Below are 13,187 nucleotides of genomic sequence, written 5' to 3'. Positions count from 1 at the left end.
TGAATTCCCTCGTTTGTCTCAAGAAAAGGATCATGTACTCCTTATGAACTCGTATTGCGTTTCCACTGCAAATCGACACACTGGTTGACCAGCCTGTGTTTGTACCCTTCGTCATCACTCGTTCAGTCGTGTCGAACTGGTCAACGTACTGTTGAAGCAAGTCATGCAAAAACATCTTGGACAACCTTATAAGAGTATTGAACAATATGTCACAATTAAGTTATTTGTCGAAAATATACGGTTGTGAAACCCATCAATTTGAACCCGAGGATGGATCTTTCAGTCATTTAAATTTATCGATGTTGACACCACCCTTTAATGACGATTGTACGATTAAGCCTATACCAACCATCCCTAACTTAACAGTTTTGTATAGTTGTCATCATACACAGTATTTCTCGAATTGTACATGTGAAACGCAAGCTCAACTGACAAAGATCATTTCTAGTCAATTGGCGTCTTGGACACTACGGTAGTAAGGTTATTACAATTTACGTAAGAATTTATTATATTTTACCGCAAGTAAAGATTATTACAATTTACGTCAATTTTTATTACAATTTGCGTAATACAATTTACGTCAAATATTATTAAAATTTACGTTGTTATTACAATTTACGTCAAAATTATTACAATTTGCTGCAAGTATTACAATTTACCTTTTCATTACAATTTACGTCGTAACAGCCTCTATAATTATTTGGTTTACCAACTGACCCAGATTTATATAATGAAATAATCATACTTATATTCCAAGATTCCAGAAACACACCCATTTCTAAAATCTTATTGAACAATAGATTCAAGTATATTGCAAAGAGATTCGATGTTAGTTAAAAGAATTCAGGGGGGTATCCCATCTTCCCCTGCGGACTTGCCCGTATTCAGGTTATTGATAGCGTCCGTGACCTCTCTTTCAGTGATCTCACCTGACAGGAGCTCATCCGAAAAAGGTAAAAATCATTACAGTTATCACATGTATGAGAGAGCAGAAACTCCTCCACAACACATTTAAACTCATCATTATCAGTTTCTTGTACGAGATTAAGAAGATCTCTAAAGTAAGTCAGCCAGTCACTTGGAGATATGTAGCTTCTCAGTGGACGTCGCTGTATGGCCTTTTTCACTGTCTTCCAAAATTGTTTACAATCACTGTGTTTAGCAGCAGTATTGATTTCTTCATTTAAATGTAGGTCATAGTTAAGTTTCTTTTGGTTGCAACATTTCTTAAAACCATCTTTGGCTGATATGTACTGCTTTAAGTTTGAGTCACACTTACAACTTCTAAATTTATTCAAAAGTCTGTATTTCTCAGACTTCAGAAACTCGCACTTCTTGTTAAAACCATGGTGGCTGATATCTTTGTCTACCTGAAGATCCTATAGAAACAGCACCAGCTGACTTTGCACAGTAGAGTATGATATCACTGAGCTTACATACTGCAACATTTACATTTTGATCTACCAACAACATATATTCTTCAAACTACACTTTACAAATATCTTCGCTGAGATACTTAACATAAGATGAAAACTGTTCTGAAGATAATTTATATTTATGAACATAGGATAAATTAACAGAAGTAGTACTTTACTCCATCAGTAACAATATCCTTGAAACTGCATACTAAGGGTAAGTGATCAGACTCTGTGCCTGGTGAAACGGACATATCTAATACATTTGGAAATAACTCAGTAGATACAATAAAATAATCGACAACGCTGCAACCTGTATGGGAGATGAAGGTAAAGTTACCAGAGCTATCCAGTACAGATCTCCCATTAACAATATGTACACCAAATAGCTTTCAGAGGTCTAAAAGACTTCTACCAAAGTATTAACATTTGCATCAAGAAAATTTCTAATACAACTACATTAAACTGACTTGTAATCTTCATCATTGGGTAAGTATTCAATACCATCATCTGAACCATAATCTAATTCACATCCGGTTCTAGCGTTAAAATAGTCAGAGAGGATAAATGTACATGTTTCTCTATGGTCTTACATAATGTGCATCAGTTGTTGTTCCAAGTGATCAATGCCGTTTGCTTCACTGTTACTGTACATCCGTGAGCGTTCAGGGGGGATATGGGGCGGTCGGGTAGCCTAGTGGTTAAAGCGTTCGCTCGTCACGCCGAAGACCCGGGTTCGATTCCCGACATGGGTACATTGTGTGAATCCCATTTCTGGTGTCCCCGCCGTGATATTGCTGGAATATTGCTAAAAGCGGCGTAAAACAATACTCAAGCACTCACTCACTCAGGGGGATATAAACAAACACCAAGAAAATGCATGTTTTAGCATCAATGCACATGGTTTCTATAAAACAGAATATATCTAAATTTTCGCAGAATGAAATGAAGTCAGCTGACTCTTCTTTGGACTTAAGTCCATGAATGTTCCATGTACACACATTAATAACAGTGCTTACATTATTATTATAATTATTATTCACAATATTCGTGTTATAAGTGTTTGGAGAACTGGCACTTGGTTAAACTCTGTTTCTGTTCATGCTGCTTGAAGTATAGTTACTATTTTTGTACTGTAAATAATGAATAATATATTTTAATGATAGGATTTATGGTTCTCATGTTTATTGAAAGTTATTATTGATCCTGTTAACCTTTCTGTTGATCAATAATTATTGTAAAAGGGGTTCATATTATCTGGACTAGTGTTGACATAAATAACAGTGAGAACTAAGTCGGTAAATAGAAACTTTATTGTTTCTATGCCCATAATAGTCAATGCGTTGTATCTTATATCAGTTGCGCAGTGCCAAGTTGTAACCTTGATGATTTGTCAGCCATGTTCTATGTTGACTATGTCATAAGTATGTGTATATAAATAACTATCAAATAGTGATGATACCAGGTGTCTCAAACACATGCAAACTCAGACAACACAAAACATATGGAATTGCATTGAACTTAAAATGGTGTAAAAGATTGCTTGAATATTGCTGGGCATAAGAGAAAAGTTTCAGTCATCCCTTTTGTCATAGTCATACAGTCCTGGGGATAGGCTTGTGTAACCCTGAATAATTATGGAGAGATCTAAATATGAAACAGATGAGGTGTCACTGGTCTCTTTTGGTTCTAGCTCAGGTTGGTAAAACAGTGAAAGGGAATTGGTTTTTGACCACTATTGAACGATATCAGATCATTACTACACCTGTACCTTTGGTTAAACTTTTGGGCAAAGTTCCCTTGCTTTGATTCCGTCAGGGCGAGCAGAAATTCTGACTTCCAGTCTTGATTATCCACTGAAACAGATTCCATTCGGCACAAAAGCCAAAATAACAGCGAAATTCATATGAAGGGATAACTGAAACAGATCAGTAAGGAGGGGAGCACATCTGGTGCCGATGAGGATACCAACTTCTTGCCTTATGTTATGATCTCACATTTCACACATATGACACTATGAGGAAGTCCAGTATTTCACATGTTTTTTTTAAGAAACCACATGTTATTTATTGCGCTTGTTTCAATTACTGTTTGCGTATATAAAGAAAGTCCTTCTTTGGTTTTATTAAGAAGGTTGGTTAATCTTTGAGACATGGATTTTATTTGCATGGACTTTTATGGGGCTAGTCGGAAATCCATACAAAAATGTCTCCAAGTCAAGCCAAAAATTCAAAATACTGATTTCTACCTCAGGTAATATACTGGCCTTGTGTATAGCATTACTTGATACATATACTTATACCAATTTCTTTGGTCATACAATTAATGAAGTGATGTTAATAAGGGAAGAATTCAAGTAATTTTAGGTAATTACAACTTATTATTTATAGATACAAAATATCTTTTTTACAATCAATCATCAAATTTAATTTATTTATAAAACTTCAAATTCAAACCTCAGCTTTTGCGGGCGAGAAAGATATATTGCTTTTACCCCATCTGAACCCCTTCTGAAGTGCAGTTACATGAAGTACATTTTAATACTGTAAAGTATGTTAGGCTTGGAGAGGGGTTTGTACAGAAAATAGCAAATTAATTCTACGAATGTTGAAATAATACTTGATGCTGGAACTACTTTTAGTCTGCCTCATTAACACAAATTTGACATATATATATTACCCCATAAACATTCTCAGGTCAAGAATTATTTGTCAAGAACATACAAGTATGCCCTATGCACCTACTCGTCAATCGTCACTCGTAACTTCCTGGAGTGATTTCAATATGTGATAACAATATGTGAGGTACGTGTGCACACAAACTGTACACGTCGCTGCTCATGCTATCAAATACCCTTTTTTTTCTATCGATGGGTCATTTATTTCAAGGCCAGGGGTTAAAACCTGAAATGTACTGACTAAAGCTTGCAACATTCACTGACAATGTGGAGAAGGTTTCACATATATTTCTATATTTAACTATTTGAAACATCATATTGCACGTTTGGATCCATATTGAATTTTATCCCGGTTAAATCTACAGATAGCCTAGCTCTGCATGGAAAACAATGAATGTTTATCTCCTCAATAATCAATGAAATGTGGATTAAAGATCACTCTAATTTGTTTCAACATGTAAAAGCAGAGAATTCTTTCATGAAAATTCCAGTGGTATCAATTTCGAACAATTATGGCGATTACTAACATATTAATCAGATAAGTGGACATATGCATCGGGAGATCAAACTCTTAAATCAAATATGTTCTGGGCCCAATAATAACAATTTGAACTGGACAAAGTGCTTTAGTCCTACTTTTCCACTGTGATTAGGTTTTGGTACTGTACATGGACGTGTTGTTACGCTGTGGGTGCTCTTACTCTGGGAGTAGTAACTTCAACATTTTAAGTTTAGATTTTGCTCCATTTTGGGTTTATTATCTAAGCCACAGGAGACGTACGCGCAGTAGGATATGTTTTTAAACTCCAGTTAATGAGATTTTGTTTCCAAATTTTAATTGGTTGCTTCGTCGTTTTTGAATGGTCAATTGACATAGCTGTTAACTTGAGGTATAGCTGTTAACAACTAACTCCAGTTATTCTATTTTAGACTTCCGTTCACTTAAAAAGGATTATTTCAAGAATGGCACCCTAAACAACCGTCAAAAATATCGAATGGAGTGGAGTTCGAATGGAGTGGAGTTCTTTATCAAAAACATTCTATGTGACGTCATAGCTTGGCTTATTTGCTTATTCTATCTATATCACTTGTGGCGTCGTAAAGGAAGATCACTTCTAATCATTTGTGGTATTCAGTATTCATTAAAAGTGGAAGTCTTGATCAATTTACATAATGTGCAAGAAAAGTCACTTCGTCCCACTTAATGATATAAATAGGCAATGATCTTGAAAAGGATTTCCCCAAAATATGTTGAAGCATTGGGAAGGAAAATGTAGTAGGAACGTATCTAAATCAACTGAACAAGCTTTTTTTGTTTTTCGTTTTCTTATTCTAGACCTAAATGGGATTATTACCCATATGGGCTCAAATATGCAGTGTAATATCTTTCATTTGACAACGGGACTATTTTTTCTCATCCTATTCATTCACATGTTTTACGTGCTACAATCTCACTGATTCGAGATTTTCAAGCCAAGAAACATAGTTTCATATCAACAACATGATTTAAAATTATTTTTTTTCATTTAATTCACATGATTTTCGTTTCAGAGTAAAAACCAAAACTACGTCTGCGTTTGTAAACAAACATGGCTCTGGCCATTTAATACTTGTCAAAGTAAATGACCTCGTTAAAGCGGACGGAGATATGACTGACATGAAGAGATATTCGTATAATTTAACCTCTCAACACATTTAATATCTTTGTGGTCAAAATTGCACATAGCCAGATTGAAGTTCCAAGATTCAAATTGCGATGTTGCCAGAAACTAACTGTTTCTAGTACGCCAAGATCACCACCAAGTCCGGGTTTGCGTCTGTGTTAGAGGACTCGCTGTTTGGGAAATTTTCCGACCACCCGAATCCAAAAAACGGACTTCAGAAGTTCAGACATTTTTGCCTTTGTGAACGATGATGTCATCGATGTCTGCCAGTGAAAATGAAACCACAATGAAAAAGACTAAACTTGACAAGTTGACATGAACTTAGTTCACAAATTTATACAGGTAAGAAAACACAAAATATAGCTCACACTTTCAACGATGGCATCAGAATTAAAAAAAATAATTTTGCAACAACTTGTAGACTTTCCGAAAGACAATATAAAGATCCATTATTTCGTAATTGTGTAACACTGTGTGAAGAAATAAGAACGTTGTGACCCTTTTTTATACAATGTATACGTTTTTGTAACCGAGTGCCATGCAGGCACCATGAGGGTAAATGACACAGGAAAGGTGGCACTAAACATTATTCTTGGCAAATTTATCATTTCGGCATGCAAATAGAAGGTTCAGAATTCGAAATGTCTACTTTAAAGAGAGATCAAGGGTAGCATAGATCGTTACCTTAGCGACATGATTATCAACATCTGCTCGCGAAATCGATGCACTTTACTGAACTCGGAGAGGATTAAAATTCAAAATACAAGGAAAAGAAAATTTACCTCAGAGAGCTGATTCCGTGTCCGATATTGGACTAAATGAACTCAAAGAATGCGGGCAGCTTGTCACCAAGTCTCCAGATACTGTGTTAGTCTATCAACAGCTATTCGACCATAAGCCCGTGAATCACATCAAAACATCAACTAACTCCCGTCATCTACTCGGCTTTGTCCACTCCACAAGCGTGCTTGACAAGACTTCCTGTAATCCCACATACATATGTTTCAAATCAGTCACACTTGCTTCAATTCACACACGATGTTCATTAAACTTGTTGTCCGGTTTAAACTGTAACGCCAGTGTCGTTGTCATTCATGGTTTCGGCTGTCTCATATCTACTTTACCTACTCTTCGTAACATTTCTCTAACAAGCAAGACTACTGTACATTCCGTCTATATTGTTATTATAGGTTTTTGCATATTTGACATTTATCATGACAAAGCAAAATCAAACGAGACACCATCTGGAACATCAGCAAACACTAACTCAGCAAACTATCACCAAAATCCATGAGAAGATGTTCATATTCCTGTGGCACTGGGTCTACCTTTTGGCTATCCTCACTTAATCTTGTCCTTTAGGCAGAATTTCTCTTCCTACCATTCCTTCGAGGTGGTGGAATCGCTACCCACGTCAACGAGGATCTTCCACTGACGAACCCGTCATAACACGTTTCATCAATAGTTTCCTAAGAAATCGATGGGATGCTTGTTTTGTCCATGATCTACCTTGATCTTTCCTCCTACGTTATGCTGATAGATTAATACAACTGACATACTATGCAAAGCAGACAAAACCCTGTCTGGAGCAGTATAGTTCACCGCCGAATGTCTCACCAACAATATTAAATACTGTAAAAACAGTACAGACAGACAGATATTGCAGTGTCCCATTGAACTTGTGACTGAAAAGCACAGAAAACCTTCTAGATTGTGCGGATACTATGCTCGGTGTATGCTAAGGGACATTACTCTGTAGCGAGTGAGTGAGTTGGGTTTTACGCCACTTTTAGAAATGTTCCAGGAATATCACGGTGGGGAACACCAGAAATTGGCTTCACACATTGTACACATGTGGGAAATCGAACCCAGGCCTTCGGCGTTACGAGCGAAGGCTTTAACGACTAGGCTATCCCACCGTCCCCATTGCTCTATAATGGTTATCGCGACATTTGGCAAGCTTCAGCAGAGACCGCATTAACGTGAGGTAAGTTTAAATTGGGTTTAGCGTCCAATTTCATTCACATATTGACGTGATTGCACGTGTGTGTGTTGCTGCTTGTACTAGTCCGAACTTAAGCCGGTTTTAAAATGCTAGTCCACTGAGATACCAAGGACACCACATCTAGACACGTTATACTGACTACAAGCGGGTCAGTCCTTGTTTTATCCTCTTAATGCTGAGCGCCAGGCTTGGTCACAACAAATACCATCTTTAAATGTTTTTTTGGTATGAACGAACGCCAACCTTCTGCTCAGTCAGAAGTGTGGGAAACGTTTTGATGTGTTGCATACTTGCAATTCCTACTTGAACGTTATATGTACACTAAAGCAGGCTTCAATCGATCTTAGTAAATTATTATGATGATGATGATGATGATGATGATGATGATGATGATGATTATTATTATTATCAATAAAATAATAATAATGATGATAATGATAATAATAATAAATTATAATAATGATTATGATGTTGATGTACGCCTCTCCGCGGTGGGCCCAGATAGGGAGGATTTATTCCCCTGAACTAAACGTACATCACCCAGTTAGGGCTAACCCCCAAAAGATGGTAACTACTGGGTTACAGAACGCCAAGAAAAGAAACATTGTTCAACTCCGCAGCTCAGTCAGCCTCCCTCCGGTATACAAACCAACCAAACTGGAAATGGGGCTTGCCCCAAGGGGAGGCACAGAACCCATCCAAGAATATCTTGGACGTACCAACTCAAGTCCACACTTCTTGAGTGTGCGAAAGCTACAGGGTGGCCAGACATACCACGTACAAAGTTCACCCAGTTCACTTTTAACTAAAACCCCTACTCCCCCTGACACATGTTTTGCGTTTACATACAGGGCCGTACGGTTATGTCCATAACACTGGTACTTATCAACTTTAATTGTTTTATGTCCAACTTGGTGCGTTTCCGCAATCCCGATTAAGTCTAAATCACTTGATACTACCCACTGAGATCTCAACTCATGATTGTCAGAGCTAAGGTCCACACTCCAGCCGCCTACATTCCAAAACCTGCTGACACGTATCTGTATTGTGGGCTGTTCTCTCGTTCCAGGTGCGATGCTGTTGACCTGTGACCCCGGTCTTCTCGCCGATGATAGGGTTGACTGTGTCTATCACGTGATCTGTGTTGGTAAACATTACCACGTGTTTCTCTTTCGCTGTTAGAAGTGTCTTCTCCATCAGACCTTGTGCTCCATGTGTCATCGCGGTTGTGAGGCGTCCTACTTGTGTATTCATCCTGTCTGTGTTGATCTTTTAGTGGAATCCTATCTCTGTCTGCTCTGTACAGCTTTCTGTCCGAAATTCTAAGATTGTCTGCTAATACGTGCGTTGTATGGACTTGTCATCGGCGATATACACATCCTTATAATTTCTGCTGTCTTTCAGTTTCTTTTTTTCTTCCAGGATTTTTCTCTTTTCCTCTTGTGACCGACACCTTGCAATAATTATTCCAGGATACCGGCTGTGACGAGATACCTTCCTCTCTGCACTTTCAACCTGTATATGTCTCAGTCTGATCTTAGTCCATCTCGGAGAAATCCATTCACATTTGACAGCACGTTTTCAGAGTTAGATTCAGACACATTTCTTATGACAATAGATAAACGCGTGTCTTCTAATTTAGCCACTCTTGCATAGGAGCGTTTTAGTTCAGTGACATCATATTTGATGTTGTCTGTATCACGTGAGAGCTCATCTCTCACAAGAGTCATATCTTTGTTTGCATTGTCAATTCTCTCGTTGAAGTTGATTCGGACATCCTGAACTTCCGATTCTAGCATTACTTTCATCGTGCCCAATAATCTGGCATTGCCTAAAAGTCAGGCCGGGCTGGGCCAAGACGGGTCAAAGTATTACTGGCTAATTACTTCATTATCGGCGATCATACCTACATATAATTGATGCAACATACACACATGACATTAATGAACAATCACCAAACAAAAAGGTGCACCATAAATAAGTAATTCGTCGTAAATCGCTTGAAAACCAGAAAGTGGAGCTATGTGTAAGCGTCGCTGATCTTGGTAACATGTAAAAGAGCAATCGTTAAACAATATAAGATTTGAAACGTATCAAATACTTCTAGCTATCGTGATACAAATTTCCATCTGTCGGCATAGCGTTTATATTTAGTACTATATATAAGTAATACCACTTTATAATGTCACTGATCGTCGTATTTAAAGCAGACACGTTGGTTAAAGCAGACCTCTTCTCCCTATACTCTCAACAGTCACACAAGTGTTCGGTGCGACTTGGCCCGGGCTGTCAAAATCAACTCTAAACTCACATATGTATTTTCAAATGGATTCACATCTATAAACTAGTATAATATCTACCTAAAATACCACTTTATAGTGTCTCAGATCGCTGTACTTAAAGAAAACAAGGGGCTCAAAGTGAAGCCCTTTCCCCTCTACATTCTCAACATAGTCTCTATCAGAAGTGTTTTGCTTGTGTTGGGTCCGACTTGGTCCGAGCGGTCAAAATCAACTTTAAACAGACAGATGTATCTTCAAATGTGTTTACATCTATAGAATAGTGTTATATCTACCTATATACCACTTTATAATGTCACAGTATATCGCATTTAAATAAAACTGGTCCGTTAAAGTTAAGTACTTTTACTGTATTTTCTTAAGAAAATCCCTGTTAGACGTGTTCGGTCCTAAGTCTTAATCGCCTTTTACATGTTTTAAATCACCTCGGATCTTATTTTTGTGCTCCGTCTTCGATTTTACGTCAAGAAAGAAACTTTTATAAGAGATATTTTATATTTAGCAACCTCGACTATGTGTGATGTGTTGAGAGACAGTGACAGTGAATTTTTTGAGACGGTCATGGCTGCTACACTCATAAGCCAGTCCACATGTGACGGCAGATTAGAACGAAAAAGAGCAAGAGACGAAGAAAGCAACGAAAGTTCTTCTAGGCAAGACGAATCGAAGAAAATGAAATCAGGGACGGGTTACACCTACCAGACGTGAATATCTCTAATGTTGAGAGGAAGAAATCCTATGGTAAATACCCTGGAGTAGTGTTAGCAACTATTGACACTTAGGACCAGAAAACAAAACTTATGAAGGCTAAATCATCTCTGAAGAGCTCCCGTAAGTATAGTAACACTTTCATTGAAAATTGTTCAACGTTGGAGGGGAGAATGCATAGCAACAATATCAGAGAACATTACTAAAGGAAATTGGGAAGGAAAATGTATATACTGTGAACAGAAGTGGATTTATTTCTAGGAAGAAAAATACCACAACTCCTAGGGGGTCAGGCTTGGTCTGTGGAACGTCGGTGGATGGTCTCTAATGAATGTAAAAAATAGACATTTTAGGGAAAATGTAGTTGGGTACTTTGACTATGATATACAATGTCTCTGTGAAAGATTTCTACGGGATCAAGAGGACATTAGTCTGGATGGATATGTATGTTCGGTAATAATAGAACAAACATGCATACAAAGGCTAAACGTGGATCTGGCGGTGTTTGGGTGCTCATAAAGACATCAATTTACTCATCTTAAACTTACTCATTTTATAACCTCTTAAACTTACTCATTTTATAACCTCTATTCAACATACACAACTACCAAACGTTTCGTGGACTATTTGCATTAGTGACAACTACTTGGGTGTTAAGCACAAGCACAAATGACACCCGCCCATTTCTGTACAAATTGAAAAGTGAAAGTATCCACAGAGATTCGAGGATGTTTGTCTTTATTCACAAACTATTGCAATCCATTTCCACAGACGTTGAAATATTTATCTGGTCCTTTTTGTAAATACAAGCTATTCTGTTTTTAACAGGGACGTGGACCTTTCCCCTTTCGCCTCGTGAGAAGAGAATTGCTGCATAAAGTAGCGTTCGTCATTACTGGATTCGTTATCAATTCAGCATTCGTTCAGCAGTCGAGTGGTTTACGAGGACACCCTCACGGTGAACAGAGTCGTTATTGCGCAAGCCCGACGGGAATACTCTAAAGGTTCACGTGTCAATGTTCCAATTGTCAGAGTAAAGTATCACACCAGCCTTTTGAGATTTTTGTGCCTCGTCTGGAGAGAGTTACGCCCCTTGATTTCGAATTCATGTCGGCCACAAGAGGACCATGTAACAGCGATCAGCCATTTCTGATTGTTCTCGTTCTCTCAATGACGAAAAATTGGCAGTTGAGGAAAGCTGTGCGTGAAACATGGGGCAGCGTTAATAGAACAAACACGTGGGCAGGTAAACCGTTACGGAAGCCCGTTCGAGTCATATTTGTGAATGGGATGAGCAAGAATGACGAGGCACTGCTAAACGAATCTGATGTATACGGAGAGAGACATAGTCCACGTGTCTGTTCAGGAGAGTTACTACAATCTGACATACAAGGTGTTGATGGGGATACGTTGGGTGCATCAGTTCTGCAGAGAAGTGGTATGTGTTGCCAAAGTTGACGAGGATACTTTCCCCGATGTCCCCGTGTTTCTGGACATATTGACATCAGTGAATATGACCAACACAATAATGGGGCCATTTTTCACTTTCAGCAAAGTACAACGAACAGGCAAATACGCTGTGAGTGAAGCCTCATACCCCGCTCCCCAGTTTCCCCCGCACTGTAAGGGGAACTTATACCTCATGCCCGCAGATCTGGCGTAAAGGATTTTGATGACGGCACAGCATCTGCCTTACGACAACTTGGAGAACGCCCATCTTACCGGGGTTGTTGCTTACTCCATCGGCGGGGTTAGATTTCGTGGCTTGACAAGAAAACAGTACAATATATTTGACCCACCCAAAGTGTGTGAATATGTCACTGGTACAAAGATCGTTGCACAGAAAGTTCACCCCGCGCTGGGCCAGGAGATATGGAAACGGTTTAATGACGAGTCGCTCTGTTCTAAGTCACGAAATCGAGACCATTGATCGACCACATGTTATTAACTTATTATTATCTCACACATATATTGTGAATATCGGAGCGAACCAAAATTTAACACCGTTATGTCTACAAATGATTAATTAATTAAACGTCTAGCTATCTATATCTATCAAGCGATGTCACTTTGTAGTACATTATTGTCAGAACAATACGATCTGTATACATCACGTCCCTTGTAATATGAATGTAACAACGGTCGATGGCCAACACTTACGAATTAAACCGAATTGTCATATGACCTATTCATGATTATTCTGTTGCATAGTTATACTTTAATCGTCACGCTTAATGGACACGCTCCAGTGAACGGTAAAAGGCATCGCAATTCGTTGTTCAGAGTTGCGACCCTAATTTTTTCACTTGTCTTGGCATGGGGTTACACACAACCAAATCGTTTTCCATGGACTTCAACAGTAACGTTATATTTTGTTTAAACAACTAAGCATTTAACAGCTATTACATGTACACTTGT

General features: G+C 38.2%; 1 pseudogene; it reads left to right on the top strand.

Annotated features, from left to right (window-relative positions):
- The first annotated feature begins 11,876 nt into the window (after positions 1 to 11,876).
- LOC139466594 (beta-1,3-galactosyltransferase 5-like) lies at positions 11,877 to 12,699 on the top strand (annotated as a pseudogene).
- The last annotated feature ends 488 nt before the right edge of the window (positions 12,700 to 13,187 follow it).

This window comes from Haliotis cracherodii, unplaced genomic scaffold (assembly GCF_022045235.1).
Source record: "Haliotis cracherodii isolate W230 unplaced genomic scaffold, xgHalCrac1.p SCAF_19, whole genome shotgun sequence".
NCBI classification, from domain to species: domain Eukaryota; kingdom Metazoa; phylum Mollusca; class Gastropoda; order Lepetellida; family Haliotidae; genus Haliotis; species Haliotis cracherodii.
The sequence above is the reverse complement of the archived record's forward strand: the minus strand, read 5'-3'. Positions and strand labels throughout refer to the sequence as shown.